At 37.5% G+C, this 27,690-nt stretch overlaps 1 pseudogene; it reads right to left on the minus strand.

Moving 5' to 3' along the window:
• Positions 1 to 25,980: 25,980 nt before the first annotated feature.
• LOC109250816 (cofilin-1-like) lies at positions 25,981 to 26,471 on the minus strand (annotated as a pseudogene).
• Between the last annotated feature and the right edge of the window lie 1,219 nt (positions 26,472 to 27,690).

Below are 27,690 nucleotides of genomic sequence, written 5' to 3' on the forward strand. Positions count from 1 at the left end.
TCCTTTAAAAAAGACTATTCACACACTTCTAATAACATTCTTTTCTTTAAATTTTGGACTTTAGTATACAAGTTACTACCTCAAAGGACAATGCAATAAAACTCTTATTTTAATTTTTTATCCCCCTTTCCCCCTATTTCTACACCTCCTTCAACTTCTGCAACCAAACAACCATTCTATACTGTTAAGTGATTTTTTTGTTTCATATGTGTTTTATAAAACATGTATTATTGTATTATGTATATGTATTTTTAATTTTTATGAATGCTAATGGACTTCATAGCTTACTTCGGTTTGTTTAACTCTCCTCACATGAGCACTTAGGTTTTTGTTTTGCTTTGATTTTCATTTTTTTATCATAAAATTTACCTACAGTAAAATGCACAGATCTTAAGAGTACATTTTGATGAGTTTCAATCAAAGCATTAACTTGTATAACCATTACCCCCAATGAGATATAGAATAGTTCCATCACTGCACAAAATTTTCTTTTCACTCCTTTTATCAGTCCTCAATCACTATTTTTATTTCTATCAATAATATGAAGACAAAATTTGCAAATCAGAAAATAGTTAAAATTATTCCAGAACAAGTGAGGAACTGAACAAACTGAATGCTAAAATATCAAACAGTTTATAAGACTTATTCCTGAAATTCTGCAATTGAATTGTATGATATCATGACTTGTTGGAAGAATCTTTTGACAGAACACCTATTTTTAATTGGAAAAATTTACATTCTATACTAGAGAATTAAATTGTGAAGGCCTATGATTTGCATTCAAATATGGTAAAATATTCAAAAGGATTTTAAATAGAATTTATGAGTTTGGGCTTTAGAAAGAAAGGTTTTATCAAAGAAACTTCTAAAGGAGGCTAAAAAGGCCGTACCTGGAAACTACATGGATTAAAATATTTATATATATCAATAGGGGGAGAATGAAGATTGAGAATATTTACCATTTAGAGAAAAACCTGCTTGGATGTTTCCAGGTGACTCACCAAGGAAAGAATATTTTCTCTATATAAAAAATATGGTCTTTAGAGAAGGAGTTCATTAAAAATATAAAAGGTTTCAAAATTACTAATTATAAAATTGTTTTTTTAATATTTTATTTTTTAAGTAATCTGCACCCAACATGGGGCTCAAACTTATAGCTCTAAGATCAAGAGTCTCATGTTCTCTGACTGACACAGCTAGGTACACCAATAATAAAATTACTTTTTAAAGTATTGGAATCATCTGGCAAAATAAAAATAAAACCTGTTGAAAAAAGGGTCCTTCAGAAAAATACCTGTAACACAGTGTTATAAATAAAGTTTAAAACATGATTAAAATATGTGCATATGTACCAAAATTAAACATTCAAATTGTGCTATTTCAATGTTAGAAAATCAATGATTCAAAAAAAATTTTGCTTTAATGTACACAAATGTGAGAGAGGAGGGAAGATGGCGGCGTAGGAGGACGCTCGGCTCACCACACGGCCTGCTGATCACTTAGATTCCACCTACACCTGCCTAAAGAACCCAGAAAACCGCCAGAGGATTAGCAGAACGGAGTCTCCAGAGCCAAGTGCAGATGAGAGGCCCACGGAAGAGGGTAGGAAGGGCGGCGAGGCCGTGCGCGCTCCACGGACTCGCGGGAGGGAGCCAGGGCTGAGGGGCGGCTCGCCGGCCAAGCGGAGCCCCCGAGTCTGGCTGGCAAAAGCGGAGGGGCCGGACGGACTGTGTTCCGACAGCAAGCGCGACTTCGCGTCTGGGAGGTCATAAGTTAACAGCTCTGCTCAGAAAGCGGGAAGGCTGGAGGACAAAGGGAGGGAGAGCTGCTGAGCCCCCGGACGAGAGAGCTCAGTTTGGTGGGGAACAAAGGCGCTCGCCAGCGCCATCTCCCTCGCCCATCCCCCAGCCAAAATCCCAAAGAGAACCAGTTCCTGCCAGGGAACTTGCTCGCTCCCCACAAACACCCAACTCTGTGCTTCTGTGGAGCCAAACCTCCGGCAGCGGATCTGACTCCCTCCCGCTGCCACAGGGCCCCTCCTGAAGTGGATCACCTAAGGAGAAGCGAGCTAAGCCTGCCCCTCCTGCCCCTGGGCACCTTGCCTACCCACCCCAGGCTAATATGCCAGATCCCCAGCACCACAAGCCTGGCAGTGTGCAAGTAGCCCAGACGGGACACGCCACCCCACAGTGAATCCCGCCCCTAGGAGAGGGGAAGAGAAGGCACACACCAGTCTGACTGTGGCCCCAGCGGTGGGCTGGGGGCAGACATCAGGTCGGACTGCGGCCCCGCCCACCAACTCCAGTTATACACCACAGCATGGGGGAAGTGCCCTGCAGGTCCTCACCACTCCAGGGACTCTCCAAAATGACCAAACGGAAGAATTCCCCTCAGAGGAATCTCCAGGAAATAACAACAACTAATGAACTGATCAAAAAGGATTTAAATAATATAACAGAAAGTGAATTTAGAATAATAGTCATAAAATTAATCGCTGGGCTTGAAAACAGTATACAGGACAGCAGAGAATCTCTGTCCACAGAGATCAAGGGACTAAGGAACAGTCACGAGGAGCTGAAAAGCGCTTTAAACGAAATGCAAAACAAAATGGAAACGACGACGGCTCGGATTGAAGAGGCAGAGGAGAGAATAGGTGAACTAGAAGATAAAGTTATGGAAAAAGAGGAAGCTGAGAGAAAGAGAGATAAAAAAATCCAGGAGTATGAGGGAAAAATTAGAGACCTAAGTGATACACTAAAAAGAAATAATATACGCATAATTGGTATCCCAGAGGAAGAAGAGAGAGGGAAAGGTGTTGAAGGGGTACTTGAAGAAATTATAGCTGAGAACTTCCCTGAACTGGGGAAGGAAAAAGGCATTGAAATCCAAGAGGCACAGAGAACTCCCTTCAGACGTAACTTGAATCGATCTTCTGCACGACATATCATAGTGAAACTGACAAAATACAAGGATAAAGAGAAAATTCTGAAAAAAGCAAGGGATAAACGTGCCCTCACATATAAAGGGAGACCTATAAGACTCGTGACTGATCTCTCCTTTGAAACTTGGCAGGCCAGAAAGGCTTGGCACGATATCTTCAGTGTGCTAAACAGAAAAAATATGCAGCCGAGAATCCTTTATCCAGCAAGTCTGTCATTTAGAATAGAAGGAGAGATAAAGGTCTTCCCAAACAAACAAAAACTGAAGGAATTTGTCACCACGAAACCAGCCCTACAAGAGATCCTAAGGGGGATCCTGTGAGAAAAAGTACCAGAGACATCACTACAAGCATAAAACATACAGACATCACAATGACTCTAAACCCGTATCTTTCTATAATAACACTGAATGTAAATGGATTAAATGCGCCAACCAAAAGACATAGGGTATCAGAATGGATAAAAAAACAAGACCCATCTATTTGCTGTCTACAAGAGACTCATTTTAGATCTGAGGACACCTTTAGATTGAGAGTGAGGGGATGGAGAACTATTTATCATGCTCCTGGAAGCCAAAAGAAAGCTGGAGTAGCCATACTTAGATCAGACAAACTTGACTTTAAATTAAAGACTGTAACAAGAGATGAAGAAGGGCATTATATAATAATTACAGGGTCTATCCATCAGGAAGAGCTAACAATTATAAATGTCTATGCGCCAAATACCGGAGCCCCCAAATATATAAAACAATTACTCACAAACATAAGCAACCTTATTGATAAGAATGTGGTCATTGCAGGGGACTTTAACACTCCACTTACAGAAATGGATATATCATCTAGACACACGATCAATAAAGAAACAAGGGCCCTGAATGATACATTGGATCAGATGGCCTTGACAGATATATTTAGAACTCTGCATCCCAAAGCAACAGAATATACTTTCTTCTTGAGTGCACATGGAACATTCTCCAAGACAGATCATATACTGGGTCACAAAACAGCCCTTCATAAGTTTACAAGAATTGAAATTATACCATGCATACTTTCAGACCACAATGCTATGAAGCTTGAAATCAACCACAGGAAAAAGTCTGGAAAACCTCCAAAAGCATGGAGGTTAAAGAACACCCTACTAACAAATGAGTGGGTCAACCAGGCAATTAGAGAAGAAATTAAAAAATATATGGAAACAAACGAAAATGAAAATACAACGAAGGCAGTCCTGAGAGGAAAATACATCGCAATCCAGGCCTATCTGAAGAAACAAGAAAAATCCCAAATACAAAATCTAACAGCACACCTAAAGGAAATAGAAGCAGAACAGCAAAGGCAGCCTAAACCCAGCAGAAGAAGAGAAATCATAAAGATCAGAGCAGAAATAAACAATATAGAATCTAAAAAAACGGTAGAGCAGATCAACGAAACCAAGAGTTGGTTTTTTGAAAAAATAAACAAAATTGACAAACCTCTAGCCAGGCTTCTCAAAAAGAAAAGGGAGATGACCCAAACAGATAAAATCATGAATGAAAATGGAATTATTACAACCAATCCCTCAGAGATACAAACAATTATCAGGGAATACTATGAAAAATTATATGCCAACAAATTGGACAACCTGGAAGAAATGGACAAATTCCTAAACACCCACACGCTTCCAAAACTCAATCAGGAGGAAATAGAAAGCTTGAACAGACCCATAGCCAGCGAAGACATTGAATCGGTTATCAAAAATCTCCCAACAAATAAGAGTCCAGGACCAGATGGCTTCCCAGGGGAGTTCTACCAGACGTTTAAAGCAGAGATAATACCTATCCTTCTCAAGCTATTCCAAGAAATAGAAAGGGAAGGAAAACTTCCAGACTCATTCTATGAAGCCAGTATTACTTTGATTCCTAAACCAGACAGAGACCCAGTAAAAAAAGAGAACTACAGGCCAATATCCCTGATGAATATGGATGCAAAAATTCTCAATAAGATACTAGCAAATAGAATTCAACAGCATATAAAAAGAATTATTCACCATGATCAAGTGGGATTCATTCCTGGGATGCAGGGCTGGTTCAACATTCGCAAATCGATCAACGTGATACATCACATTAACAAAAAAAAAAGAGAAGAACCATATGATCCTGTCAATCGATGCAGAAAAGGCCTTTGACAAAATCCAGCACCCTTTCTTAATAAAAACCCTTGAGAAAGTCGGGATAGAAGGAACATACTTAAAGATCATAAAAGCCATTTATGAAAAGCCCACAGCTAACATCATCCTCAATGGGGAAAAACTGAGAGCTTTTTCCCTGAGATCAGGAACACGACAGGGATGCCCACTGTCACCGCTGCTGTTTAATATAGTGCTGGAAGTTCTAGCATCAGCAATCAGACAACAAAAGGAAATCAAAGGCATCAAAATTGGCCAAGATGAAGTCAAGCTTTCGCTTTTTGCAGATGACATGATATTATACATGGAAAATCCGATAGACTCCACCAAAAGTCTGCTAGAACTGACACATGAATTCAGCAAAGTTGCAGGATACAAAATCAATGTACAGAAATCAGTTGCATTCTTATACACTAACAATGAAGCAACAGAAAGACAAATAAAGAAACTGATCCCATTCACAATTGCACCAAGAAGCATAAAATACCTAGGAATAAATCTAACCAAAGATGTAAAAGATCTGTATGCTGAAAACTATAGAAAGCTTATGCAGGTAATTGAAGAAGATATAAAGAAATGGAAAGACATTCCCTGCTCATGGATTGGAAGAATAAATATTGTCAAAATGTCAATACTACCCAAAGCTATCTACACATTCAATGCAATCCCAATCAGAATTGCACCAGCATTCTTCTCGAAACTAGAACAAGCAATCCTAAAATTCATATGGAACCACAAAAGGCCCCGAATAGCCAAAGTAATTTTGAAGAAGAAGACCAAAGCAGGAGGCATCACAATCCCAGACTTTAGCCTCTACTACAAAACTGTCATCATCAAGACAGCATGGTATTGGCATAAAAACAGACACATAGACCAATGGAATAGAATAGAAACCCCAGAACTAGACCCACAAACATATGGCCAACTCATCTTTGACAAAGCAGGAAAGAACATCCAATGGAAAAAAGACAGTCTCTTTAACAAATGGTGCTGGGAGAACTGGACAGCAACATGCAGAAGGTTGAAACTAGACCACTTTCTCACACCATTCACAAAAATAAACTCAACATGGATAAAGGACCTGAATGTGAGACAGGAAACCATCAAAACCTTAGAGGAGAAAGCAGGAAAAGACCTCTCTGACCTCAGCCGTAGCAATCTCTTACTCGGCACATCCCCAAAGGCAAGGGAATTAAAAGCAAAAGTGAATTACTGGGACCTTATGAAGATAAAAAGCTTCTGCACAGCAAAGGAAACAACCAACAAAACTAAAAGGCAACCAACGGAATGGGAAAAGATATTCGCAAATGACACATCGGACAAAGGGCTAGTATCCAAAATCTATAAAGAGCTCATCAAACTCCACACCCGAAAAACAAATAACCCAGTGAAGAAATGGGCAGAAAACATGAATAGACACTTCTCTAAAGAAGACATCCGGATGGCCAACAGGCACATGAAAAGATGTTCAACGTCGCTCCTTATCAGGGAAATACAAATCAAAACCACACTCAGATATCACCTCATGCCAGTCAGAGTGGCCAAAATGAAGAAATCAGGAGACTATAGATGCTGGAGAGGATGTGGAGAAATGGGAACCCTCTTACACTGTTGGTGGGAATGCAAATTGGTGCAGCCGCTCTGGAAAGCAGTGTGGAGGTTCCTCAGAAAATTAAAAATAGACCTACCCTATGACCCAGCAATAGCACTGCTAGGAATTTATCCAAGGGATACAGGAGTACTGATGCATAGGGGCACTTGTACCCCAATGTTTATAGCAGCACTCTCAACAATAGCCAAATTATGGGAAGAGCCTAAATGTCCATCAACTGATGAATGGATAAAGAAATTGTGGTTTATATACACAATGGATAACTACGTGGCAATGAGAAAAAATGAAATATGGCCTTTTGTAGCAACGTGGATGGAACTGGAGAGTGTGATGCTAAGTGAAATAAGCCATACAGAGGAAGACAGATACCATATGGTTTCACTCTTATGTGGATCCTGAGAAACGTAACAGAAACCCACGGGGGAGGGGAAGGAAAAAAAAAAAAAGAGGTTAGAGTGGGAGAGAGCCAAAGCATAAGAGACTGTTAAAAACTGAGAACAAACTGAGGGTTGATGGGGGGTGGGAGGGAGGGCAGGGTGGGTGATGGGTATTGCGGAGGGCACCTTTTGGGATGAGCACTGGGTGTTGTATGGAAACCAATTTGACAGTAAATTTCATATATTAAAAAATAAAAAATAAAAACAAAAAAACAAAAAAAAAATAAATTACTTAAGGGAGGGAGTCAAGATGGCAGAACAGCGTGGAAGTTTTTTGTGTGTCTCGCATACATGAAATACAGCCAGACCAACGTTAAACCATCGTATACGCCTACAAAACTGATCTGAGGATTAACACGACAATCTGCACAACATGAACCACAGAATTCAGCAGGTACACAGAGGTGAGAGGTGAACATGGGGAGAGAGAAGCCGTGGAGGGCAGGGAGGTGCTTTTGCGTGCAGAGAGAGGATGGAGATGGTGGGGAGAATATGGGAAAAGCACCCTCCCCAAAAGCAGCTGGAGAGAAAGTGGAAAATTGGAAACAGACACAGGGACTGAACTAAAAAGGGAGAAAGGAGAGAGGAAAGGGTTTAAATTCCATTAAGACTGCAAACAGGGGAGTGCAGAGACTGCAGCTCCACAGCTCGATACCTGGCGGTGCTCTGGTGGGAATGGTGAATCCCCAAGAGCAGAGTGGGGTGAGGGAGGTTCTCGGGCCACACAGGGAGAAGCAGTTCCACTGCTGGAAGGACATTTGGTAGAAGCTGTAAGGCAACCTGGGCCCAGCAGACCACAGAGAATGGCCATATTTGCTGGCACTGGAATAAGGTCGTTAAGGGTGAAGCCTGGTGCCAGATGTGTGTTGTGATATTCCATAACCCCTGAAACGCTGCTGCTACACTATCTTGCAAACTTATTCTGGGGCGGGCTAGCACCTGGCCGCAATCTCTGGGCCTCAGTAGCAGCACAGTACCCACAAACTTTCCTGGGTACAGCCAGCATTCGTCCATTGCTCAGTGAGACCCTCCCACAGAGGGAAACAACGAGTCAAAGCTGCAGTCCCTCAGAAGTAAGGGGCTGGGGAAAACAGCTGTAACTGAAACAAAACTCAGGAAAGAGGTACTACCTGGGCTTTGTCACAGACAGTATAAAAGAGGGGAGTAGCTAAAAGCTGAAGACAAAGGACGGGTGCACAATTGCTGATTGGAGAGAACAGAGTTCTGATACTAAAGACTGGGTAGCTGGGTGACACAATTTTCACCACTCCCACACATGGGCATATGCACCTACAAGTGCCACAACAATCCACCCCAGCAGGCTACCAGCGCCACCTAGTGGAGAACAGAGCCGTTTAACTAACCCGCTCAACTGGGCCAAACTTGCTCATCAAGAACAGAAGTCTCACCGCCTGCTTAGTTTATGGACTACAAAGAGATTCAGAATCTAACTTCTAGGGGTAAACAAAGTAATTTCAGTCATATTTCAATCTGTTAGCAGGTCCATCTATTCAATTTTCTTTCTTTTTTTCATTTCTTTTATTTTTCTTGAGAAAAAGAAAAAATTCATTTTTATTTTCAATTGTTATTAAAAATATTTTTTCAATTTTTCTACTATATTTTTTACTTTTGTGTAAGGTTTTTGAAATTCTATTTTACTTGCATCATTTTATTTTAGTCTACTTCAGTGTTTTCCTTTTTTCAAATTTTCAAACAATTTCCTTTTTTTCTTTTTTTCTTTTTCATTTCTTTTCTTTTTCTTGAATACAGAAACAGAAAAAATTCATCTTTATTTTTCATTTTTATTGAAAATATTTTTCTTTAATTTTTTTCTAGTATATTTTTTACTTTTGTGTAAATTTTTTCAAATTCTGGTTTACTTCCATCATTTTATTTTAGTCTGCTTCAGTGTATTCATTTTGTCAAATTTTCAAACGATTTCCTTTTTTCTTCTTCTTTCCCCTTTTTTCTCTGATCTATCAAGCCACTTTCAACACCCAGACCAAAACACACCTAGAATGTAGCATCATTTATTCGATTTTTTTGTGTGTCTGTGTTTTTAATTTTTGAATTTTAATATTTTTTCATTTTAATTTTTTTATTTTAATGTTTTCTACCTCATTGATTCCTTTTCTCCCTTCAGTGACGAAACAAAGGAATTCACCCCAAAAGAAAGAGCACGAAAAAACGACAGCCAGGGACTTAACCAACACATATACAAGCAAGATGTCTGAACCAGAATTTAGAATCACGATAATAAGAATACTAGCTGGAGTCAAAAATAGATTAGAATCCCTTTCTGCAGAGATAAAGGAAGTAAAAACTAGTCAGGATGAAATAAAAAATGCTATAACTGAGCTGCAATCATGAATGGATGCTGCGGCAGCAAGGATGGATGAGGCAGAACAGAGAATCAGCGATATAGAGGACAAACTTATGGAGAATAACCAAGCAGAAAAAAGGAGGGAGATTAAGCAAAAGAGCATAATTTAAGAATTAGAGAAATCAGTGACTCATTAAAAAGGAACAACCTCAGAATCATAGGGGTGCCAGAAGAGGAAGAGAGAGAAATAGGGGTAGAAGGTAAAAAAAAGAAAAAAAATAAAAATAAAAAAAATTTAAAAAAATAAATAAAAAAAATAAAAAAATGTACACAAATGCATGTTATTTTCATTTTGAGAAAATTACAATTAAAAATAATTTGAGAAAAAATATTTTATAAATTCATACAGATAATAAAGCTAATTTCTCAGTCAACAAATATTTAACAACTAAATTACTTCAATTATTTTAGTACCTTAGTACCCTTGTTTAGACAATAAATTATACAGTTGTCATTATAAAAGGGAAATGTCCTTGAGACTTTTAAGTTTGTTCATTTATTTGAGAAAGAGAGAGCATGTGTGCAAGTGAGCAGGAGAAGGGGCGAGAGGGACAGAGAATCCTAGGTAGGCTCCATGATTAGCATGGAGTTCTGGAGCCTGACATGAGGCTGGATCTCTCTAATCATGTGATCATGACCTCAGCTGAAATCAACAGTCAGACATTTAACCAATGTGGCCACCCAGGTACCCCTCCTTGAGACTTTTTATATATGACATTTGCTCTCTAAGAACATCAAAGTAAAATCTACAATTATGGATTACCTTTTTTGTTTCTTCTTTGGATACTTCTTCCTCCCTGGAATGGTAGCTCTCCATGGGAGCACAGACATTCTGTCTCCTTCACTACTTTAAGGTTGAGCATTTAGAATACTGCCAAAAGTAGTACAGGATGACTAACAAATTTTCAAATATGGTCTTTCATATGGTATAGGTTCATTTTTATCAGAATTAATAGGAATTTGCATTCCCCCTGTATCCACTTTTATGAAATTGTTTTTATTTGTGACCAGATGATCAGGGCAGTAAAATGAATTTTACCTTATATTTGTTGTTTCTAACATTTTTAAAACTATTTTTGTATTACTAATTTATGATAGAAAAATACTTATAATACTCAAGAGTTTTAAAGGTTCAATATTAAAAGATTCTCTATTTTTAAACACAGCCAGAATTTCCCCTGGAATAACGGTGCTACAACTCTATGCCCTCAGAATTTATTGCAATGTTCAATATAAAACACAAATGACCCCAAATGTAAGAGCATTTATGTCCAAATGAGGTCACATTAACTTAAGTGACATTCATTGTCACCACTACCATGCTTCCAAAGTACATAAAGGAGGATTTTTATCCCCACAATTAAAACATTATAAATACCTCATTATATAAACAGAACTTCTGGCCCTATCTCTTTCATGTAGGTTTTATTTAATTTTGTTTTACCATGTTTTCTTTCCAAAAGGCCAATTCTTCAAGTTTTTCTCAGTCTGCCTAAATAATCAATGGTTCTGCATTAATGTATATTTACCATATCAGTCAGCAGTAATGGAAACTTATGAATTAATGATTTGCAAATCACAATGATTTTATGTTTTTAGTGGGTGGCAAGAAGCATGAGCAATCAAAGATCACCTAACTCTTTTCTAAGCATTGAGATTTTTTTTGAAGATACATTTCAGTCCCTCCAAGTAGTGAATCATGAGGCTGAATTCCAATAAAAAAAAAAAAAAAAGGTTAGAGAGGGAGGGAGCCAAAACATAAGAGACTCTTAAAAACTGAGAACAAACTGAGGGTTGATGGTGTGGGCTGGGAGGGACGGGAGGTTGGGTGATGGGTATTGAGGAAGGCACCTGTTGGGATAAGCACTGGGTGTTGTACGGAAACCAATTTAATGATAAATTTCATATTAAAAATTAAAATAAAGTAAAATAAAATAAAGATAGAAATCCCCCTGTAAGTTGATACTAGCATTTGAATCTGCTTTCTTCCTGCAAACATGACAATTCCAGAAGAGGAGGCAAAGAGATTAAGAAAATGAGTAGTGCTTTTGATAGCCTACCAGGCCAGGAAGACAAAAAATAAGAAGCATATTATTAGTTTCCCTAAGAGGTTTTACTGTCCAGCAGATAATAGACTGACCTGTACATTTAACTCATCTCTTAAGAATATTTATTTTGTAATACAACTATGTTTTTATATAAATCATATTAACTTTTCCCTTTTGAATATCATTAAGGAGTAGTAGATTCTCACAGACTCAATTTGTTCCAATTAGCAATAATTATTAGTCTTTTCAAGTCTTACTTTGTACCAATTTAGCTAATGGAAACACCATAAACTTGGCTTCTTCAAGGCTATGCTAGTATTTCAAAAGACCTTTGACTTCTTGCAATAAGATATTTCAAACACTTTTTATTTTTAACGTTTCCCTGGCCAGAGACATGAAATCATGTACTCTTCAAATAATACTTCTAATGTACAGTGAAATAGAGTCTAAAATATAAGTAGTAGGTATGAATATTATATTTTTTCCTCAATACCCATTACTGGTATTTACATTCTGTTGGTTCTCTTTAGTGACAATGCTGAAAAATACACTTTTACTAGAGTCATTAGTTCATACTCATATTTCCTAATGAACCTCAATTAATAAAACACTTAATTTTTTCCATTATAAAATTTTAAGTAATCTTTCTACATTATACCTTCTTGATTTTGACCATTCTCCCAAGCTTTAATTTTTCCCAATTTCCCTTACTAGAGTTTACACTGACCATACCTACACACACACAAATAACCTACTACATTAGATTCAGCTCAGGCTCAAACTATCACTACCAAAAGCACAGTAAAAGAATATCTGTGAACAATTAACTGGGATGTGAACTTATTTTTACTAGTATGTCAAAACCACATTTGCTAAATTAATCATTATACAAAGTTTAGCCCCACTCAAAATTATGGATACCCATTGCCAATTATCACCTCTAATTTTGATCATTTCTCCAATAACATTTTCTTCATGTCTCTAGCTTAAAGAATTTAGAGTCATTTCTTACTTCTGGTCAAATAAAATTTACTTACTTCAGAAAATATTTAATTATAAATTAATTTTATCTTGATCAAAGGGTTACAGATACTTACTAATATAATAAGATGAGAGTAAGAATGGAACTTCCTCTTCTAATAATCACAAGTAAGGTAATTCAAACCAATAGTCCCAGAGGGAATAACTAGTAACTGGACAAAATATTAAAAGTATCTGCTGAAGGCACTGGAGACCCAACAAGGCACTAAAAATTTTGAAACCCAGACCCAAAAGAAGGCAGTGAGGGGAGTCCAGCATTTGGAGCTACATTTCTCCAAATGCTACTTGCTAAATTGAGAAGAGGTTGAGAAGCTGAAAAGCTGAGGTATGATTTTGACAACCGCATGCTAGTGGAACAAAATTAGAGTCAGAACGTAAGAAGAGGCACCTCACATGTCTCCACTCTCTGTGCTGAGGTCATTTAACATGGGAATAAGCATAAATGTGGAAACATACTAGCTCTATGACTTTGACTTGCTTGAGCTACCTGTTAGAAGCAAATACATTCCTCTGAAGGAAGAACATCATCCAAAACTTAAAATTATTTCTACATTTTGTTTTCATACTACATGTATGACTGCCATTCAAAATTAAAGTGGACTATGAGGAATAAAACAACATAAATATAAAAGAAGAGAAACAACAGACAATAAAAATGAATGCTCATGGAATACAGATAATGAAGGCACAAAGCCTATAATTAAAATAAATGTAGTTACAATGTTCAAGGAGATAAGATGAAAATAAAATAAGGCTTACTGGAGAAAACTGGAAAAGAAAGTCTAAATTCTAGAACTGAAAAATACAATCTCAAAAGTAATAACTCTAAAAATGGATTTAATAGCATATTATAAAAATAATTATTCACTTACTGGAAATAATCAACAGAAATTTTCTAGCAATATGGAAAGATTTTTTAAAAAGAAAAGAAAAAAAAAGTAAAGAAAAACACAGAAGAAAGAGTAAAAGACCCAGGGGATAGAAAAAAAATTTGCAATATATGTATGTGTGTAATTGGAATGGCAGAGAAAAAGGGATAGAAGATAGGTAGGAACAAGACTGGAAAAGAAATGGTGGAGAAATTTCGAAACTGAAGGAAAAAAATCAAGCCATAGCTGCAGAGCACCCAACAAGTTAAATCAAAATAAAAACATATGATTTCTACTTCTATCCAGATTCACCAAAAAATAAGAAACAAGTTAAAACTGAAACACAATATACAAAAGAATGGTTTTCAATATATAACACATCAGGAAATGAAAGACAGTAATTCCTGAAAGGAAGGAAATAAATGAGCTGAGGCCTACAACTGCCAGAATTTACATCCTGGACAAAGAATCCAGTTCATGTACAAAGAGTGGGAAGCCAATAGTGCCTTGGTTCCCTGAGGTGAGGTAACAGAGTTGTGAGTCCTACAAAGCTATGACATATACAGTAGAATTCCAGAGACAAGAGGGCTACACCAACAGAAACTCTGGAAACCTACAGAGGTTTCAAGTCTTCAGTTGAGGACTCATTAGCACAGGTGTACGAGGACACTATATGAACAAAGAGAAAGCATCATGGGGAAAAAAAGGAGAGGAAACAAACAGCAATGGTCTTGCTTCAGCCAAAGTGATAAATCTCAATTACAAAAATATAGCACAAAACATGCAGCACCAAAAAAGTTAAAATTCACAATGCCTACCTACCATTCAACAAGAAATTACTGGCAAAAAAAAAAAAAAAAAAAAAAACCAAGGAAGAAGGAAAATATGGTACATAAGAAGGAGAAAAATAAATCAAGAGAAAGTGACAGAGTAATAACAAAGATAATAAAACTAGTAGACAGGAACATTAAAACAGGTTTATAGCTGTACTTTATAACTTAAAAAAAACCATAGGAAATAATGACTTATTAAAAAGAGATGAGAGATATGCATTCTTTAAAAAGGCCCAAATTGTACTTTTAGAGATGAAAATAATAATATCAAAGATAAAACACACACACACACACACACACACACACACACACACACACACAGGCTATGATTAATAGCAAATTGGACACTGCTGCCAAAAAGATTAGTGAACTTAAAAACTAAAAAAAACTGTACAAAATAAAATAGAAAAATAAAAGTCCACGAACAGTGTGTGAGTGAGCTGTTGGACAACTTTGAATTGCCTAATATATATGTGCCCATAGTTCATGAAGAAAAAGTAGAAAGAGAAGGAAAAAACCATGTACCTGAACAAATAATGCTTGAAAATTTCAATCTCAATTAAAACTACCAACCACACAGACCCAAAAAGCTTAAATCACCAGAAGCAAAAGAACCAAAACTACATCAAAGAACATCTAAATTAAACTGCTTAAAACTAGAGGTAAATAAATAATCTTACAATTAACCAGAGGGAAAATACACAGTATATACACATGACAAGAAATAGAGATGACAGCATACTGCTCATTGGAAGTAAGGCAAGCCAGAAGACAAGAGAATGACATCTTAAAGGACTGAGGTGGACAGGGGAATACTTGTCACTCTAGATTTATATTTCCAGCAAATATTTTTAAAAGATAAGAAAAAAGTGAGGTTTTTTTAATCACACAAAATCTCAAAGAATTATCACAAGAAGACTTGTAATTAAAGAAATGTTTAAAGATGTCCTTAGAGCAGAAGGAAAATGATAACCAAATGAAAATATGAATTTACACAAAGAGAAAATGCCAGAAATAACTCAATGGGTACCAATAAAATATATTCTTATTATTTACATATTTTTGAAAGATTATGGACTGCTTAATGTAAAAGGAATAACAATGCACTGAGGGAATTAGAACACATGGAGAAGAAAAATATATGACAATGAAGGTACAAAAGTCAGGCAAGGAGAGATGGATATATTCAGTTTTAAGGACCATGCATCATAAATGAGGTGGCATAACATCTATTTGATGGCTGATTGTGATATATCAATGATGGATAATATATAACCCCAAAACAACTAACTATAAGCATAATACCAAAAAAAGTTATAGCTAATAAAATAACAAATAAGAGAAACAAAATACTAATAAAATTAATTCAAAGAAGGCAGAGAAGAACAGAAATAACAGCATGATAGTAGATTAGTAGCATGCTAGATTTTAACTTAACCATATTAATAATCACATGAAATATAACTAATCTAATCATTCCCATCAAAAAGCAAGGACTATCAGGGAATGGGAGGCTGGGAAGATGGTTGAGTAAGAGGACCCTAACTTCACCTGGTCCCACAGATATAACTAGATAACATTCATATCAGTATAGATAGCCCAGAATACTACATGAAAACTGACAGAACTCCACAACTAAAGGTAGAGAAGAGGACACATCAAAGACAGTAGGAAGGGCAGACATGCAGTGGTAAGCTAAAGGGACCACAGTATCCACACAAGGGAGGGACCTGTAGGCACAGATAAGTGAGAGAAACAGACTATCACACCAAGCAGCCCATATAGGGAAGATGAATCCCCCTAACATTTGGCTAAGAAAGCAAGAGGTGCCAAATTTCATGAGTTCTTACAACCAATGGGACTTAAAGCCTGGAATTTCAAAAATAAACCAGCTTGGTTCTGGGAGGGTCCCAAGGGAGATGGAAGTTGAGTGACTGCCCTTAAAGAGAAAGCACAGCAAACAATCTGCAGAAATACAGTGTACAACCAGCAATTTGAAAAATGCCTGGAACACATGGGAATTATTTACTCATCTCACAGAGTGCCTGGAGGGTCAGGATTCACAGGAAGACTCCTCCAGTAACAAAGGAGCTGGCAGTCACCATTTCCCTCCCTTGACTCGCAGCATAAATTCAGAGCCACCTGTGGGAAGCAGCACAGCACCCACACACACTACCTAACTTGCTTACACCAAGCCCTGTCACCCATGAACTTCTGGGGATCTTCCATTTCTAGTCACATTTGCCTTGGTCCTGGTAATGCTGGTCCACTCCACCAGAGGACTGACACAAACCTTGCCAATACAATGTCTCTCCACCTGTACATTTCACCTGCCTTGGTCTGTTGCCAGCAGGGAGCCCTGTTGAACCCCACCCACACCTTGTTAAAACTGTGCACCCCACCCAGGCACACACTGTGGATGGGCCGAAGCACCCCTAGTCCAAGTGGCAGGAGGGGAAGGTCTTATTTTATAAGCAGACTGGTGCATACCTTATTAAAACTATGTAAACAATCCCAGCCAGGGATCAAACACTGCTCGCAATAAGCAAAGAGAGCCACTGCAGATGAGTGGACTGAAAGAAAAATCAGCCAGAACATAACAGCAGGGCACATACAACTTACATAGGAAAAAACCTGAAGCACCAGGTTCTGGTGAACAGGGGACATGGCACTGCAGTGTACTACAAGAACTCTTCTTCATAAGGTTATTACTATAATGAGCAGGAGAAATAGATGAATTTCCAAACACACAGAACCAGATGCAGAGAATTAGATGAAATGAGGAGAGGAATATGTCCTCAGTGAAAATACAGGACAAAGCCACAACAGGAGATCTAAAAGAAATGGATATAAATAATACGTCTGATAGAGAATTTAAAATAATGATCATAAATATACTCCCTGGACTTGAGAGATGAGTGGAAGACATCAGTGAGACCCTGAACAAGGAGATTAAAAAAGAACCAATCAGAGATGAAGGATACAATAAATGAAAGTAAAAATACACTAGATAGAATATATAGCAGGTTGGATGAAGCAGAAGAATGAGTAAGTGACCTGGAGGACAGACTAATGGAAAGTAATCAAGCTGAGCAGGTAGTACAAAAGAAAAAATAGATACACAATAAGACTAGACTTAGGTAACTCAGTGACTCATCAAGCATATTAATATTCCCATTATAGGAATCTTAGAAGAAAAACAGAGATTAAAGTGGGCAGAAAATTTATTTGAAGAAATAATAGCCAACAACTTCAGTAATCTGAAGAAGGAAACAGATATCCAGATCCAGGAAGCACAGGATCCGCCAACAAAATCAAACCAAGGAGCTTCACACAAAGACACATAGTAATTAAAATGGCAAAAAGCAATGATAGAGAATTTTAAGAACAACAAGGTGAAAGAAGACAGTTACATACAAGAGAAACCCCAAAAGGAAACCCCATAAGTAGATTTTTCAACAGAAACTTTGCAGACTAAAAGGAAGAGACATTATAGATTCAAAGTGCTGAAAGGAAAAAAAAAGTGCAGTCATAAATACTCTACCCAGCAAAGCTATCATTCAGAAGAAAAGGAGAGTTAAAGAGTTTCCAGGACAAACAAAAGCTAAAGGAGTTTATGACTATTAAATTAGCCCTACAGGAAATGCTGGAGGGGATTCTTTGTGTAGAAAGGAAACACTGTAAAGTAGAGTAACAAAAGTAGGAAACATAAAAGCAGTAAAAAGAAGTATATCTGTAAAAATCAGTCAAGGGACTCACAGAATAAAATATGTAAACTAGGACACCATATACCTAAAATGTTGGGGTGGGGGGGAAGGTGGTAAGAGGAGTAAAGAATGGGTTCAAACTTAAGTGACCATCCTTAACAAAGACTACTATATGCAGTTGTTATGTACAAACCTAATGGTAACTACAAATTAAAGAACCAGTAATGGATACACAAAAGATGAATAATAAAGAACCAAAGTATATCACTAAAGAAAGCCAGCACACCATAAGAAAAGGTCACAGAAGAACTACAAAAACAACTACAAAACCAGTAACAAAAAGGTAATAAATACCTATCAATAATTAATTTTCATGTAAATGAACCAAATGCTCCAATCAAAAGATGTAGGGTGACAGAATGGTTAAGAAAACAAGACCTATCTATATGCTGCCTATGACAGACTCATTTCAAACCTAAAGACATGCAGACTGACAATGAAGAGATGGAGAAACACTTACCATGCAAGTGAATGTCAAAAGAAAGCCAGGGTAGCAATACTTACATTGGACAAAATAGACCTTAAAACAAAGACTGTAACAAGAGACAAAAAAAGAACAACAAATAATAATAAAGGGGATAATCTAACAAGAAGATGTAATGTGTGAATATTTATGCACCCAACACAGAAGCAAGATAGTAATACAATAATATCACAGGACTTTAATACCCCACTTCCATAAATTAACAGGTCACACAAACAGGAAATCAACATGGAAAGAGTGACTTTGAATACCACATTAGACCAGATAGATTTAACAGATATATTCAGAACATTTTATCCTAAAACACCAGAATACACATTCTTTTCTCTTAAAAATTTTTTAAAATGTTTATTTATTTTTGAGAGACAGAGAAACAGAGAGAGAGAGAGAGAGAGAGAGACCACAAGGGGAAGAGAGAGAGGGAGACACAGAATCTGAAGCAGGCTTCAGGCTCTGAGCTGTCAGCACAGAGCCCGACACAGGGCTTGAACCCACAGACCATGAGATCATGACCTGAGCCAGAGTTGGACCCTTAAGCGACTAAGCCACTCAGGCACTGCCACATTCTTTCCAATGTTCAATGGAAGGTTCCAATGGAAGCTTCTCCATAAAAGATCATGTATAAGGTCACAAAACAAGTCTCAAAAAAGTCATAAAGATCAAAGTCATATAATACATCTTTTCAGACCACAACACTATGAAACTAGAAATCAACCACAAGAAAAATTCTGAAAAGAACACAGATACATGAAGGTTAAATAACATGCTATTTGGGACAATTGGGAGGTTCATTCAGTTAGGCATCTGACTCTTGATCTCAGCTTAGGTCTTGATCTCAGAGTTGTAAGTTCAAGCCTCATGTTGGGCTACAAGTAAAGAGCCTATTTAACAAATAAATAAATGTCACTAAACAATGAATGGGTCAAGCAAGAAAGCAAAGAATATCAAAAATTACGTGGAGAAAAATGAAAATGAAAACACAACACTACAAAATCTTTGGGATGAGGCAATTCTAAGAGGGAAGTTTATACTAATACAGCCCTATCTCAAAAAGCAAGAAAATGTCAAACAACCTAACCTTACACCTTAAGGAACTAAAAAAAGAACCAACAAACACAAAACCAGTAGAAAGTAGGAAATAATAAAGATTAGAGCAGAAATAAATGATCTAGAAACTAAAAAAACAATAGAACAGATCAATGAAACCAAGAGCTGGTTCTTTGAAAAGATCAACAAAATTGATAAACCTCTAACCAGATTTATCAAAATAAAATAAAATAAATGACACCACAGAAATACAAATGATTGTAAGAAAATATTATGAAAAATTATATGCCAACAAGCTGGACAACCTAGAAGAAATTGATACATTCCTGGAACAGGGAGAAAGAAAATTTGAACAGATGGATTAACAGCAAGAAAATTTGATTAGTAATAAAAAAAACTCCCAACAAACAGAAGTCCAGGACCAGACAGCTTCGTAGGTACATTCTACCAAACATCTAAACAGGAATTAATGTCTATTCTTCTCAAATTATTCTAAAGACTAGAAGAGAAAGGAAAACTTCCAAATTCATCTTATGAGGACAGCATTACCCTGATACCAAAGTGAGATAAAAACTCAAAAAAAAAGAGAACTACAAGCCAATATCCCTGATGAACACAGATGCAAAATCCACAATATATTAGAAAACTAAATCATACAGTACATGAAAAGAATCATTCACCATGATCAAATGGGATTTATTCCAGTGATACAAAGGTGATTTAATACTTGCAAATCAATTGACATGATATGTCACATCAATAAGAGAAAAATAAAAACCATATGATCACTTCAATAAATGCAGAAATGTATTTGACACAGTACAACATCTATTCATGATAAAAACCATCAATAAAGTAGGTGTACAGGGAACATAGCTCAACATAATAAAGGCCATTTATGAAAAACTCACAGCTAATATCATACTCAATGGTGAAAAACTGAGAGCTTTTCCCCTAAAACTGGGAACACAATAAGGATGCCCATTTTTACCACTTTTCTTCAACATAGTACTGGAAATTCTAGCACTGCAATCAGATACCTAACTAAATAAATAAATGGCATCCAAGTTGTTAGGGAAGAAGTAAAACTTTCACTATATGTAGATGACATGATACTATATAGAGAAAATCTAGACTGCACCATAAACTTCTAGAACCAATAAATAAATTCAGTAAAGTAATAAGATACAAAATCAATGTAGAGAAATCTGTTGCATTTCTATATATTAATAATGAAGCACTAGAAAGAGAAATTAAGAAATCAATCTCATTTACAACTGCACCACAAATAATAAAATAGCTAGAAATAAACTTAATCAAAGTAATGAAAGATCTGTATTCTGTAAACTATGAAAACACTGATGAAAAAAATTCAAGACAATCACAAAGAAATAGACATTCCATGTTCATGGTTGGGAAGAATAGGTAGTGTTAAAATGTCTACACTACCCAAAGCAATGTACACATTTCATGCAATCCCTATCAAAATACCAATAGTATTTTTCACAAAACTAGAACAAACAATCCTAAAATTTATATGAAACCACAAAACCAAGGAGAGTCAAAGCAATCTTGAAAAAGGAAAACAAAACTGGTGGTATCACAATTCCAGACTTCAAGTTATATTACAAAGCTGTAGTAACCAAAGCAGTATGGTAATGGCACAAAAATAGACATGCAAATCAATGGAACAGAAGTGAAAACCCAGAAATGAACCCACAATTATATGGTCAATTCATCTTCAACCAAAGAGGCAAGAATATGCAATGGGAAAAATACAGTGTCTTCAACAAATGATGCTGGGAAAACCAGACCTCTTCATGCAATAAAATGAAACTAGACCACTTTCTCACTCCATACACAAAAATAAACTCAAAATAGATTAAGGTCCTAAATGTGATATCTGAAACCATAAAAAAAACCCTAGAAGAAAGCACAGCCAGTAATTTCTCTGACATTGCTGTAAGAATATCTTTCTAAGTGGGTGATGGGCACTGAGGAGGGCACCTGTTGGGATGAGCACTGGGTGTTGTATGGAAACCAATTTGACAATAAATTTCATACAAAAAAAGGGAGTATCTTTCTAGTAATATCTCCAGAGGCAAAGGACACAAAAGCAAAAGTAAACTATTGGGACTATATCAAAATAAAAAGCTTGTGCACAGCAAAGGTAACAACCAACAAAACTAAGACAACCTATGTAATAGGAGAAGACATTTGCAAACAACATACCCAACATATGTAAAGAAATTATACAACTCAACGCCCAAAAAGCAAATAATCTGATTTAAAAATGGGCAGAAGACATGAACAGACATTTCTCCAAAGAAGACATCCAGATGGCCAACAGACACATGATGCTTATGATGTTGATGCTCAACATAACTCATTGTCAGGGAAAGCAAATCAAAACTGTAGTGAGATACCACCTCACATCTGTCAGAAGGGCTAAAATCAAAAACACAAGACACAGTAATTGTTGATGAGGATGTGGAGAAACAGGAACCCTCATGCACTGTTGATAACAATGCAAACTGGTGTAACCACTCTGGTAAACAGTTTGGAGGTTCCTCAAAAAATTAGAAACAGAACTACCCTATGATCCAGTAATCATACTACTGGGTATTTACCCAAAGAATATGAAAACACTAATTCAAAGGGATACAAGCAGCTCTGTATTTACTGCAGCATTATTTAAGATAGCCAAACTATGAAGGCAGTCCAAGTGTCAATCCAAAGTTGAATGGCTAAAAAAGATGTGGTTTATATATATAAGGTAATATTATTCACCCATAAAAAAGAATGAAGCCTCGTCATTTGCAACAACATGGATGGTTCTAGAGAGTATAAAGCTAAGTGAAATAGGCCAGTTAGAGAAAGACACCTCCTATATGATGTCACTCAAATATGGAATTTAAGAAAAGAAACAAGTGAACAAAGGGAAAAAAGAGCGAGAGATAAGGCAAAAAACAGACTCAACTATAGAGAACAAGCAGATGGGGGAATGGGTGAGATAGTTGAAAGGGATTGAGTACTCTTATCTTACTGAGCACTGAATAAATATATGGATCTGTTTAATCTGTTTAATCACTATACCGTATACCTGAAACTAATATAACACTGTATATTAACTACACTGGAATTATAATTTTAAAAATGGAATAAAAGATTAAAGGGAAAAAATGGGGGGGGGGGAAGCAAGGATTGTCAGATTGGATGAAAAGATGACACTCAACTATATGCTGCCCAAGAAATACTCTTTAAATATAATACCACAAAGAAAATCAATGGTAAAATATATTTAATGTTGGGGCACCTGGGTGGCTCAGTTGATTAAATATGCGACTCTTAATTTCAGCTCAGGTCATGATCCCACAGTTCATGAGTTCAAGCCCTGCATCGGGCTCTGTGCTTATGGCTCCTGATTGTCTGTCTCCCTCTTTCTCTCTCTCTCTGCCCTTCCCCCTGCACATGTGTGCTTTCTCTCTCTTACTCTCTCTCAAAAATAAACATTTTAAAAAAGATATTTAATGTTAAGCTAGCAGTAATCACAGATTAGAGTCTACGCTCAAAGTAGATTACAGAGCAAAATATTATCTGGGTAAAAGAAGGTCATTTTATAATGATAAAGGGGTTGCTTTATCAAGAGGAAATAATTTTAAACATTTATGCATCTGATAACAGAGCTTTAAAACACATGAAGCAGAAATTGATAAAAATGCAGGGAGAAATCGACAAATACATATTTAGATGTCAGAGATTTTAACAGTCCACTTTCGATGATTAATGGAACAGAAAATCAGGAAGGGTGAGGGGCGTGTGGGTGGCTCAGTGGGTTAGGCATGTGACTTCAGCTCAGGTCGTGATCTGACAGTCCATCAGTTTGAGCCCCACATTGGGCTCTGTGCTGACAGCTCAAACCCTGGAGCCTGGTTTGGATTCATTCATTCTCTCTCTCTCTCTCTCTCTCTCTCTCTCCCCCTCCCCTGCTCACACTCTGTCTCTGTTTCTGTCTCTCTCTCAAAAATAAATAAACAAACAAACAAAAGAATATCAGGAAGGGTGAATATTCCCCCAACAACAAAAGAATACAGTTTGCATTTAACTATACATGGAATATTTACCAGTTAAACTATAGCCAAGTCTCAATCAATTTTAAGTAATTCAAGTCATACAAAGTATGGTCACTGACAAAAATGGATTTAATTTCAATAACAGAAGGATATCTCTAAACATTCAGAAACTAAGAAAACTTAGTTCTCAATAATCCATGGATCAAAGAAGGTATTACAAGTGAAATGAGAAACTATCTTTAATGAAAAGAGAACAGGGAACACATCAAAATTTGTGTAATGGAACTAAAGCAGGATTTAGAGGGAAATTTATAGTATAAAATATCTATTTGTATATAAAGAGATACTAAAACTATGGCTTCAGCTTCTACCTTAATAAACAAAAACAAACCCAAAAAAGAAGTGTAAATGAAATCCAAAATAAGCATACAAAAAGGAAAGGATAAACATCAGACCAGAAATCAGTAACATAGAAAACACAATCAATAAGGAAAATAAGTGAAGACAAAAGTTGTTTGTCTTAAAGAACAATTGATATGTAATTGATAAGCTGCCATACCTAAAATGCACATTCTGACATACAATGCCACTGCTAGGAATTTTCCTATATAATATAATACTCATGAATTTTTACCAAAATTTATATACTCATTTTAGCATGAAACATTATAGCAAAAACTTATAAGCAACCAAAGTAACTATATCTAGTATAATTACTGAGATGTCTAGATATATTCTGACACTTTGTTTATAATATGATTTATTTTTTCTTGTTTTCACTGACCTTCCCTAGCTGTTGGTCATGCTGATAAGGTTTTCTTAACTCTTCTTTGCTACCTGGAAATTATAAATTCTATTTCTAAACTTTTGCCAATTACTTTTGAATTTTCAGTAAACTTACGTAAGCATACTTTTTCATCACTGTGGTCAAACATGAATCTCCCAACTAAAAAAGACAAGATCTTCAGCACCTTTAAATATAACATGTTACACATCTCAACCTAACTTATTAAACACTAACCTCTGGGTTACCTCTTACTTAAAACTATTAATTCCTGGTATTCCCATCTCAATAGATACCACCACTATCTACCCTGTTGCTCAAACCAAAAATCTAAGAATCAGCCCACTACGTGGGTCCAAGACACCATCACTCTTGTCCAGACTACTGTCACAAACCAGTCATTGGTCTCCCTTCTTTTACACTGCCCTTATTTAATTCAATTTCCACATAGCTGATATACTGGTCTTGTAAAAAAATAAAAACCAGATGATGCCACCTTCTGGGTAAAACCTTCAATGGAAACTCACTGATAAGAAATATAATCCAGACTCTACATTGTTCCACAGGGCATTTCGTGATATGTACACTACCTGGCCTTACATCATTCATGCCCTTTCTCATTATGCTCCAGTCACACTGACCTCATTTAAATTTCTTAAAGATCACTTCCTTCACCCTTCCCATATAAACAGGCCCCATTGCTTACTATTCCTCTCCTTGGAATGCTCTGCTTTCTAACTTTTCATATGTTTGGTCATTTTCTTCAGATTTCAACTTAAACCTCACATCGCCACAGACTCTTTTGATCACCCCACATAAAAGTGATTTCCGTTGCTCTTCAGCGTCTCACCTGAATTTTAATCTTTTCCAGACTTTATCATAATATGTAAATTTCTTTGTTTGCTTATTTACCATTTGTGTCCTCTAAATTTTAACTTTATTTTTTTATTGGTGTGTGTGTGTGTGTGTGTGTGTGTGTGTGTGTGTGTGTGTGTTTAAGTGAAGGTCCCTTACTGGTCCTGCCTCCATCAGTGGCGAAGACCAGGGGCAAAAGGGAAGGGAACCAGTGGCACAAGGAGGGTTCATCTCCACAACATTCCTTTTATACACAGGACTAAACAGACAAACACAGTCACTATTGCTGTTAAAAGCTGGCAGCATGGGAAAAGGAGGGTACAGGTGGGGAACTGGGGTATCGTTAAAAAAAATACAGCCCCCCCCCCAAACTGGGGTGCCTGGGGGAGGGGGGGAACTTGGTCTGCTTCAACCCAAGAGGAATGAGAAGATTAAAAGCAGTTTGGGAAGTCCAGAACTGTCAGGGATGGAGGTAGGAGGAAGGTCCAGGGGGTGAGGAGGCTGTTTGGCAACTGGGGTGAAGGGATTGTCCTTCCCCTGCTGGGATGCCCCCAGCCCCTCAGGTCTGGCAGGAAGGGGGCAGACTGCAACCCCACAGGCAGGTCTGGGGCTGCCAGATGCTCCAGGCCGGGGGCTGGAGGGGGCTCACAAAGGCTTGCCCTCCAGGGAGATGATGGCACTGCCCCCAGTTTCTCGTCCAAGGTGCAGCGGTCCTTGACCTCCTCATAGCAGTTTGCTTGTAATTCATGCTTGATCCCCGTCAGCTTCTTCTTGATGGCATCCTTGGAGCTGGCATAAATCATTTTGCTCTTAAGGGGTGCACATTCAGGTGTCCAGAAGATAAACACCAGGTCCTCCTTCTGCTCTCCTTGGTCTCGTAGGTGGCATCATAGAGGGCATAGTGGCAGTCCTTGTCTGGCAGCATCCTGACAAAGGCGGCATAGGGGTCGTCTACAGTCTGGCCCACATCACCCACCAGGATCTACTTGCTCTCCTCCAGGATGATGTTTTTCTTGTCCTCGCTCAGGCAGAAGGGTACCGCCTTCTTGCGCTTCTTTACCTCCTCTGGTGTTGAGGACTTACGAACCTTCATGTCATTGAACACTTTGATGACACCATCAGAGACCGCCACACCAGAGGCCTGCCAGCCGAGGGAGGGTGGGGGAGGGTGAGCAGAGGCAGTAACAGCCCTTGTGGGGTGCGCGCGCCAAGACTGCTGGCGCACTTTTCCTTCCCCACCTCTGTGGCCGAGTTCCGATGCTGCATGCTCCCATTGAAGGAGCGCCCCCCGTGAACGGACTTGCCTCGGTGCCCCCACCCCTCTGCCCCACTGCTGCGCCTAAATTTTAACTCTTTGATGACAAGCACCTTGTTTGGTTTGCTCATGTCTGAGTATCTCATGCCTAGATCAGTGCTTGTCGTATCATATGGACTCAAAAATGTTTTAGCTGGGGGCGCCTGGGTGGCGCAGTCGGTTAAGCGTCCGACTTCAGTCAGGTCACGATCTCACGGTCCGTGAGTTCGAGCCCCGCGTCAGGCTCTGGGCTGATGGCTCGGAGCCTGGAGCCTGTTTCCGATTCTGTGTCTCCCTCTCTCTCTCTCTCTGCCCCTCCCCCGTTCATGCTCTGTCTCTCTCTGTCCCAAAAATAAATTAAAAACGTTGAAAAAAAAATTTAAATAAAAATGTTTTAGCTGAATCAAATGATTTAAAAAGAGACATTTATAATAACTGACATAGGTACGTTACTTGAATTGCTTAAATAACTGTGAAACTAATTTCCCCACCAGGCTTCTTTATAATGAAAGGGATGAATATTGACTCTGTATAAGTGGAACTTTTTTTGAGATAAATAGATGGAGAGTAGGCATTCAAGATGGGGCCTCTAAGATAGCTAACGCAATGGATGACTTATACTGGGAAGAACACCAAATGCATCTGCCTTTTCTTACTATTTTCTCTATTTTCATTTTGGTATTACCTTAGGCTGTGACTTGTTTTCTTCTATCCCATGTGCCCAGTGAGGTGAATACCCACTTTGCTTAGTTTACTGTATCACCTGGGCTTGAGATTACCAAAACCAGACAAAGACAGTGGAAGAAAAGAAAGCTACAGGTGAATATCCCAGATGAATAAAGACGCAAAAACTCACAACAAAATTAAGCAAAATGAACTCAACAACATATTAAAAGGATCATACACCATGGACAAGTGGGATTTATTCGGGATGCAAAATCCACAAATCAATAATGTGGTATATCACATTAATAAAATGAAAGCTAAAAATCACAGGTTCACCTCAATAGATGCAGAAAAAGCAGTTGACAAAATACAACTTCCTTTCATAATAAAAAGTG

The sequence above is a fragment of the Panthera pardus genome, unplaced genomic scaffold (genome assembly GCF_024362965.1).
Source record: "Panthera pardus isolate Hobbes unplaced genomic scaffold, ASM2436296v1 HiC_scaffold_2, whole genome shotgun sequence".
Classification (NCBI taxonomy): Eukaryota; Metazoa; Chordata; class Mammalia; order Carnivora; family Felidae; genus Panthera; species Panthera pardus.